General features: G+C 37.4%; 1 protein-coding gene across 1 annotated transcript in view; it reads right to left on the reverse strand.

The window, feature by feature from the left end:
• LOC107584559 (collagen and calcium-binding EGF domain-containing protein 1) overlaps nucleotides 1-6,178 on the reverse strand; it is a 66,056-nt gene extending 59,878 nt beyond the window's left edge. Inside the window, exon 1 of the mRNA XM_016271234.1 lies at nucleotides 6,108-6,178. The gene's annotated coding sequence lies outside the window, so the exon portion shown is untranslated. The remainder of the gene's footprint in view (nucleotides 1-6,107) is intronic.
• Between the last annotated feature and the right edge of the window lie 3,552 nt (nucleotides 6,179-9,730).

A 9,730-nucleotide genomic window follows, 5' to 3' on the forward strand; every position in this document is an offset into this window, starting at 1 on the left:
TATATATATATATATATATATATGCTAATATGTTAAACAAACATATGTCTCTCAATGAATTATAATACAAATTTCATGTATAATAATTATAGAATAATTACAAAAAGTCTAGCAGATAGGCCGTCAAAGATAGTTGACAAAGTAGTTGACATTTAACCTGCCCATGGTTAATTCTTACAAATTCTGTACATTGGCAGCGCAAATGTAATGTTATTAAATTATTTTTTTAATTTTTGAAATAGTGAATATTGAATTATTAAATTATAAAATAAAATATATACCCTGCCATGACTTGATTTAAAGCTCTCACATTGATTGCCCTCTAAGGTTAAACTAGGCAAATGAGACTGTGTTGGCAAACTGAATCCTTCACAAGAGGGATTGTTTGCATCAATTCTTCATCCTTGACCTCTGAATGCTATGTAAGCTGTTTAGGTGTCCCTCAAGGCCAGAGGACTGTTTTTATATTGAATTTTATAGTTATTTCCATGTTAGTGCTATTGATATCCTGAACTTTTGAATGTTAGTTGTGGCCACTGATGAACTGAGGAGACTTATTGAAAGTCTCGCCCTCTAGTGGCTGACAAAGCAGCAGCTGTTTCTTGTTTGAAGTCCTCACAAAAAAAGATCTCCACCCCAACCATCTGATGAGCAATAAATGAAGATGCTCTAGCCAGCAAACCTTCCTGATGACTAATCTCACATCTCTCCTGAGTAAGCAACTCTAAACATATCAGACGGTGTCGATCTCAAGTGCTTGAAAGCCCAGAGAAATGATCTGCCTCCAAAAGGACGTGTTTCCATGGAGCTGTTTGCATGATGCTGCTGATGACTCTTGGCTGAGATTACTTTCGTGCCTTGTTTTTTTGTAGCAATAAACCCTACTTGTCTTTTTCTTTTCACACTTTCATTGCAATCCAAGCAACAGATGATTTAAGACACATGGTTGATGTCATCAGAGCCAATGTCTAGACTTTATGGAGACTTTAAGATGAGTATTAAAAGTTCACTCTTTTTTTTCATCTTTAAAAGAAAAGAACAATGGCTGAACGTGAATAAATTATTCTACAATCCTTTTAAGATCAAAATTATCCCTGTTAGTTGCACAAAAACTCTCCTTAATCATGATTTCTTATCACACAGCATGATTGTGGATATGAAATTTTAAATTTCACTGACCCGGCATTTGTTTTCAAATTCTGTCCAGCTGTTTTCATGCATTATTTTTTGTCTCAGGTGGTTGCATAACTCATGCTGTGCTATTCAAACACCCAAACACCGAACAGAACAAGTAGACAAAAACAAAAAAAAGAATTCTTTTCAGACTGAGAACACCTGCTCTTTTAAGAATATTACTCCTAATCAAACAGCTATGAGCTATTTGTTTTTAGTGTTTAACTAAGCATTTTATCCAGTGTAACAGGACGGCATTAGTGAAAAGATAACAGTTTAGCAATTCCTGTGCTTCGTAAGGGTGGTCTCATTTACATGAAAATGAAGAACTGTTTTGACAGTATTATGAGTCAGGCAAATTCGGAATTATACAAATATGTGCTAATGAGAATGAGCATGTATGCAAGTTTTGTTTTTAATTAAAGCATAGGAAGTAAGTCAACTTGAGCAGCGTCAAAGCTGGAAAATGTGCACATCTTTTAAAAGCCTTTCAAATATTTTAATGTCAATGGTGCATGCAAATATTTGCAGCTGAGACAAAACAGGTCTGTTTTTTGTTGTGTAATGGATTTATAGTATATATATAGAGTTCCAAGGTACAATGATTTGCTTCAATGTACAGTACAGTAACTACGAAGTTTTGAGTCAAAAGTCAGTTACACAAATATGTTTTCTCAAGCAGTGGTTTTGTACACTTCCATTCATTTAAAAAAAAAAAATCATATTTTTATACAGCAAGGATGCATTAAATTGAAAAAAAGTGACTAAATCTTTTTACATTGTTACAATCTATTTCAAATAACAATTACTGTTTTTACTGTAACTGTACCAACCCCAAATTTTGAATGGTAGTGTTTCGAACATCCAATTCAAAAATCTTGCAAATGTTGTCCTAAAAAACTAATTCAAATACATTTTTGCTACAGCTGTTGTGTAAACAAGTGAACACAATATAACCACACTAATATATTCACCAGTAGTTTTGATATTTTGTACCTAATGTATTGAATTAAGATATGAAGTGTGTGGTATAAATATTCAAATACTTTTTAGAGCCAAGTATTTATGAATCTAAAATGTTAATTTGTTTTCCTAAACCTGTTTTTGAATTAAAGTGATGTGACGACCCATACTTGGAATTAGTGCTCTGCATTTACCCATCCAAAGTGCACACACACAGCAGTGAACACACCCCCAGAGCAGTGGGCAGCCATTTTTATGCTGCAGCGCCCGGGGAGCAGCTGGGGTTCAGTGCCTTGCTCTTGCACCTCAGCCATGGTGGAGAGAGTGCTGAACATACACTCTCCCCACCGGTACAAGACTCGAACCCGCAACCTTTGGGTTACGAGTCCAACTCTCTAACCATTAGGCCACGACTTCCCCAATGATTGGTTTTAAGACCTGTGCCGTTTTTCTTGAAGCAAAGTGAGAATCATCTGTGTTTTGACATGATGGTACAGCTCCATGTGATTAAAAAAAATTCAAATTATTGAATACGAATTTAAGTATGTCTTAATATTTGGTTGGCTAGATGAACATTATCATGTTTTGAGATGTTCCACAGAGCAAATTGTAGTTTAATTATGTAAAAAAATAAATACAATTTAAATTATTATAATATATATTACAATTTATTTTTTATTGCAATACTTTTATTTTTATTAAATATTTTTAATTGAAATTTACTTCAAAGCAGAGCAGAACCTTTAGTATTTCTTATTAATTTTACACAATGTTTGTTTTAATTTCGCTTTTCAGGTTGATTTTTAGTGTGACCTCCAGTGTGTATTTGGTGCGTGAGAACCCAAATCAATGGTCCATAATCAAGGTCATCCGGGGCACTGCACTGTTATTTGTTCTCCTTCCCTTTCTCACTTAAAGGTGCTGTATGTAAGTTTTTGACTCTACTAAAGCATAAAAATACCATAATATGTTTGCAGATATTTTAAGAAACATGCTAAATTAACATAGGCCTACTTATTTATCTGAAAAACAATGCTACAGTCAGATATTCTCCTTTGAAAATGTGCGTTCCGGCCTCTGTTTTGGTTTGTGAAACCCGCCCAGTGCCAGTTTACTCAATTGTATTTCGGCACCCCGGGTTGCCAGTTGGCGGAAAATACAGCGTATTTCATTTCATTCATCGTTAAGTGCGCTCGTTCCTGTTGGTGTCGTCAATCTGGCAACCTGCGTTTGCGTCAAGTCTGAGGAGGAGGGGCCGGGTGAAAAAAACCTGCTCCAATATTTTGAATTTGGACTGCAATACCTAGTTCAGCCACTCGGTGTCAATCCTACATACAGCACCTTTAAATTGATAGCTGACACATTAGGAATCCAGCTCTGGATTTTTAATCTATGTGAAAATGTCTGAGAACAGAAAATGAAGTTGTGGGATTTACTACCGCTCTACATCAACAACACAATCTGTGGCCAGGACGAAACCTACGATTTATATTAACACACACACACAGACACACACACACAGGTTTCTTTTTATGGTTTATGGGGACTCTCCATAGGCGTAATGGTTTTTATACTGAACAAACCGTATTTTCTATTGCCCTACACCAACCCTACCCCTAAACCTACCCCTCACAGGAAACTTTCTGCATTTTTAGATTTTCAAAAAAACTAATTCTGAATTATTTATAAGCCTTTTGAATTACGGGGACACTGAAAAATGTCCTCATAAATCACCTTCTCGTTGTATTACCTATGTCATACCCATGTTATTATACAAATTTGTGTCCTCATAAACCACATAAACATGCACACACACACACAGGTTTGTTTTTGTGAAAAGTGGGGACTCTCCATAGGCGTAATGGTTTTTATACTGTACAGACCGTATATTCTATTGCCCTACACCAACCCTACCCCTAAACCTACCCCTTACAGGAAACTTTGTGCTATTTCAGATTTTCAATACACTCCATTCTGTGTGATTTATAAGCGTTTTGAAAAGTGGGGACATGGGGTAATGTCCTGAAAAGTCACCTTCTTGTAATACCTATGTCATACCTTTGTCATTATACAAATGTATGTCCTCATTTGACACAAAAATGCGCGCACACACACACACACACACACACTTTTGAATTAAAGTGATGAAAAAGTGATGTGACGACCCATACTTGGAATTAGTGCTCTGCATTTACCCATCCAAAGTGCACACACACAGCAGTGAACACACCCCCAGAGCAGTGGGCAGCCATTTTTATGCTGCAGCGCCCGGGGAGCAGCTGGGGTTCAGTGCCTTGCTCTTGCACCTCAGCCATGGTGGAGAGAGTGCTGAACATACACTCTCCCCACCGGTACAAGACTCGAACCCGCAACCTTTGGGTTACGAGTCCAACTCTCTAACCATTAGGCCACGACTTCCCCAATGATTGGTTTTAAGACCTGTGCCGTTTTTCTTGAAGCAAAGTGAGAATCATCTGTGTTTTGACATGATGGTACAGCTCCATGTGATTAAAAAAAATTCAAATTATTCAATACGAATTTAAGTATGTCTTAATATTTGGTTGGCTAGATGAACATTATCATGTTTTGAGATGTTCCACAGAGCAAATTGTAGTTTAATTATGTAAAAAAATAAATACAATTTAAATTATTATAATATATATTACAATTTATTTTTTATTGCAATACTTTTATTTTTATTAAATATTTTTAATTGAAATTTACTTCAAAGCAGAGCAGAACCTTTAGTATTTCTTATTAATTTTACACAATGTTTGTTTTAATTTCGCTTTTCAGGTTGATTTTTAGTGTGACCTCCAGTGTGTATTTGGTGCGTGAGAACCCAAATCAATGGTCCATAATCAAGGTCATCCGGGGCACTGCACTGTTATTTGTTCTCCTTCCCTTTCTCACTTAAAGGTGCTGTATGTAAGTTTTTGACTCTACTAAAGCATAAAAATACCATAATATGTTTGCAGATATTTTAAGAAACATGCTAAATTAACATAGGCCTACTTATTTATCTGAAAAACAATGCTACAGTCAGATATTCTCCTTTGAAAATGTGCGTTCCGGCCTCTGTTTTGGTTTGTGAAACCCGCCCAGTGCCAGTTTACTCAATTGTATTTCGGCACCCCGGGTTGCCAGTTGGCGGAAAATACAGCGTATTTCATTTCATTCATCGTTAAGTGCGCTCGTTCCTGTTGGTGTCGTCAATCTGGCAACCTGCGTTTGCGTCAAGTCTGAGGAGGAGGGGCCGGGTGAAAAAAACCTGCTCCAATATTTTGAATTTGGACTGCAATACCTAGTTCAGCCACTCGGTGTCAATCCTACATACAGCACCTTTAAATTGATAGCTGACACATTAGGAATCCAGCTCTGGATTTTTAATCTATGTGAAAATGTCTGAGAACAGAAAATGAAGTTGTGGGATTTACTACCGCTCTACATCAACAACACAATCTGTGGCCAGGACGAAACCTACGATTTATATTAACACACACACACAGACACACACACACAGGTTTCTTTTTATGGTTTATGGGGACTCTCCATAGGCGTAATGGTTTTTATACTGAACAAACCGTATTTTCTATTGCCCTACACCAACCCTACCCCTAAACCTACCCCTCACAGGAAACTTTCTGCATTTTTAGATTTTCAAAAAAACTAATTCTGAATTATTTATAAGCCTTTTGAATTACGGGGACACTGAAAAATGTCCTCATAAATCACCTTCTCGTTGTATTACCTATGTCATACCCATGTTATTATACAAATGGAGGAAAATCTTGAGATTTGCAGCCTGTCAGATTTTCAACCTCACATGACCTGCCTGGACACTAAATCTGAGAACCAAGATTAACTCTCACTGTCCGGTCTTTGTGTCGCTACAGCAAGTCATTTTGAATTAAAATGCTCATGCTGTCATACATGTGCACTTTATCACGTGAGATCAGTTTTATTATTACCTCTTATTGCTGTTAAGGCTGGCATAGGGGCAGAAGGCATCTCTCTAAAAAACGCTGATCCACTGCAGTTGTAGTACCGTTGTTGACCGCTAGATGGCTCTTGAACTCCAGCGTAGCGCTGCACAGTGCACACCTCCGACGTAAACAAAATGGATGACCAGTGTTATAAATACCGGGGTGTGTCACGACAGAGGAGGGTGTCTGCTGTGCCATTTAAGTTTCTGCAGTTTTGATGGCTCAGCAGAGAGGAGGCAAAAGGATGATAGATAAATGGATAGAGCAGAGAGAGCAGGGTCATTATGTCTCCAGGTGCAAACATCCCTCACACAGCGGTCTTAAAGAAGAGAAGCATTTTCCTGGGGTAGAAGTAGGCCTAAAATGTTTCACACAAGTCTTTTTTGTGTGCAATGTGTGTGAATGTGAATAACAAACAAAGAAGAGGGATATATGATTAATTGCTGTCAGACTGTATTTATTTGACTTTTAAAAATATGAGATTTCTGTGGAAGCCCGTTTCCGTCACAGAATAAAAATAGCCTACGCAATTGCAACTTTTTATTTAAATATTCTGACATTTATTCTTGCAATTCTGAGTGTATAGCTCACAATTCTAAGTTTAAATATCGCAATTGCGAGTTTATCTCGCAATTCTGATAATTTTCTCAAAACTGCGAGTTTCTTGCGATATTTCGAGAAAACAGTCCCAATTATGAGATTTAAAAAAGTCATTTGTGAGATATAAACTCACAATTCTAAAAAGAGGAGTCTGAAATCTGAGATATCACAATTGCATAAAAAAAATAATAGTTTTAAATCTTTTATTCTGTGGCAGGGTGGGGGGAAACTGAACTGAACTGCGAGATGTGAACTCAGAATTCGGAGGAAAAAGGTTACGAGGAAGAGCAGAGTTCTAAGTTTACATCTCGCAATTCTGACTTTCCCCTCAGAATTTACGAGTTTATATTTAAGTTCAGTTTTAAATCAGTTAATATTTTTTTATATCGCTATCGTGACTGAACCCCCTCGGTTCGTCGAATCGGATTGTGAACGAACTCCCTCGGGCTGCACCAGTTGCACTGCATGCCCTAAGGATGGCCCTGCCTGGATTATATAAACATAAAGATTAAGAAAAGTAACATTTTCAAAATGTATATACAGTAACATTAATATGTTAATGTTATATATTAATATAACATTAAAATATGCAGTGTATACTGGACAGCATGACAAACAGTTTTGGAGATTGTGGTCCTTCCCCATTCAAGCAGAAGCTGTGCTTGCATGACTAGAAAATAGCTGCCAGGGGGTTTCGCCAAGATGGCTGCCAAGAGAACAAACTTGCTCCAATAAGGATTTCAGTTAAGAGGAGGGAAGATGGGGAGCGAGAGGGGAGAATGAGATCTGGAAATGCCATAAGCTGGATTCAAATTCAGAATGCCTTAATGAGCCCCACTGCTCAATGCGTCAGAGCATGTGCACTAACTACTAGGCCACAGCTCCAAAAAATCCATGCAATCTTTTAAGAAGCTAATAAGTATTTTTCATTTAGTGGTATAAGTCATGTAATCTAACACCTGAGTTATTGTTTGACTGGATATGCAGGTTGCATGTGTATCAGGTCAGGCCTGCAGATGTGGCAGCATATATCCCATTAGAGGATCCAGTGCACCACTTTTGTTGTCCCCCGTCATATTTTCTTCTTTTTCTCTCTCCATTTTGAGGGACAAAGACATTTTCAGTCACATATTTCCTTGCCTGAGCATTGGGCCCACAGGCAGAGAAGATTCTCTGTGGCGGGCATAAGGTGATTACACAACGCCTGGACCACAGAGGAGCACCATGCTGACTCCTGGACACACACTTGGTCAAACTAACGTCTCTTTCTCAATTCATCCTTCCGTTCCATCCAGCTGTAACATAAATATGTAAGTACTAAATATTAATACTAAAATTACTATATATGTTAATTAATATACCTTACCTGCAATTTCAAACAGTTTTTGAAGATAGATGGATGGACATTTTTTTTATTAAATGTATTATCATATACTCTACTGTTTAAAAGTTTGTGGGTCAGAATGTATGTATTTATTTATGTATAATGCAACAATGCATTAAACTGATCAAAAATGCAAATAAATGTTGTTCTTGTCAACTTTCTATTCATGTCAATTAAAGAATCTGCTTAAAGAATCAACCATATACGTATCACGGTTTTCAACATTGACTATAATAAGAAATGTTTCTTGAGCAGCAAATCAGCATATTAGAATGATTTCTGAAGGATCATGAAGGACACTGAAGACTGATGCTGAAAATTCAGCTTTGCATCACAGGAATAAATTACATTTAAAAATATATTCAAATAGAAAAGAGTTCCTTTAATTTTTTTAATCAAATAAATGCAGTCTTGGTGAGCTTTTTTTCTAAAACATAAAAAAAAATCTTAGCGACTTAACAGTAATATCTACTGAGAAATAAACATTAGTCATTACTTTTTCACTCATATATCTCTAAAGCTTACTTGAGTTTTAGATTATGATGATATTATGCCTTAGACGGTAGAAAACCTTCATACAAAACAGCTGCATTGCAAGTCATTGACTTTCTGGGCAACGAAGCAACAAGGCAGCCTTCGGTTTCAGATACAGCCTTGGAAAGCATTGACGCTGAGAGAGGACGGTGCAAGGAATTGTGGGATAAGCAGAGAGTGAGAGCTGCAGTGCAGCCATCATAATCTGTTTACAGCGTCTGTCTGTACAGATGCCAGCTTCTCTTCTCCTCTCTCACAGTTCATACTCTAAGCTTTAGCACTACACAGTGCAGTCATAGCAAATGGAGGCTGTCATAACATCAGCATCCATCATTGTCAGACAGGCACCTGTCAGCTAGAATACAGGAATGTCCCACAGTGCCATAGCTTCAGACAAACTCCCAGTCCCCGGGGCACCGCAAACCCACGCACATATAAAACAGCAGTCTGCCTGACCACCTGAAGAGAGGTGGTGCACGGTGCTTGTGCTTTATTGTCGTGGTATTTTATTTATGTATGTTTGTAAATATGTATACATGTAAATACAGTCATCACCCACATATTTTTGTTTACAACTAATGAACCAAAAGAATTATATAAGCACATTTTGAAGTGTGCATTTTATTATTATATTATGCATATAGTGGTATTTGCCCATGCAAATTACCATGATGCCATATGTGTGTGTGTGTGTGTGTGTATGTGTGTTTATGCAGGAAGCTAGTACTGCATTCCTAACATAGCCACAAAATTACCTATAGGTCTCTCTGTGGTGGTCATGGTCTGGCTGGTTAGTTTCAATTAGTTCCTGCTAGAAATGCCATAACTGCAGCATTATGCAGGGGAAAAAAAGGTAAGATGCAGGTAAGATGACACCGCTTGTACAGTTCTTGTGTAACTCCAGACACAGTGTCTCCACCTGAGCACACCGGACGGCATCAGACCTGCTGTCCTCTGGCTGCAGTCCACAGGGAACTGCTGTCACTGTCTCGCCGACAGGCCTGATAAGACAAATGGTTATGTAAATTGTAATATGAGCTATTTAAAGCTATGAAAGTGTAGAAAATGTGTCAAATTAATTTCACTGCAT

Source organism: Sinocyclocheilus grahami, unplaced genomic scaffold, assembly GCF_001515645.1.
Source record: "Sinocyclocheilus grahami isolate Dianchi unplaced genomic scaffold, SAMN03320097.WGS_v1.1 scaffold61.1, whole genome shotgun sequence".
In the NCBI taxonomy this organism is placed as follows: Eukaryota; Metazoa; Chordata; class Actinopteri; order Cypriniformes; family Cyprinidae; genus Sinocyclocheilus; species Sinocyclocheilus grahami.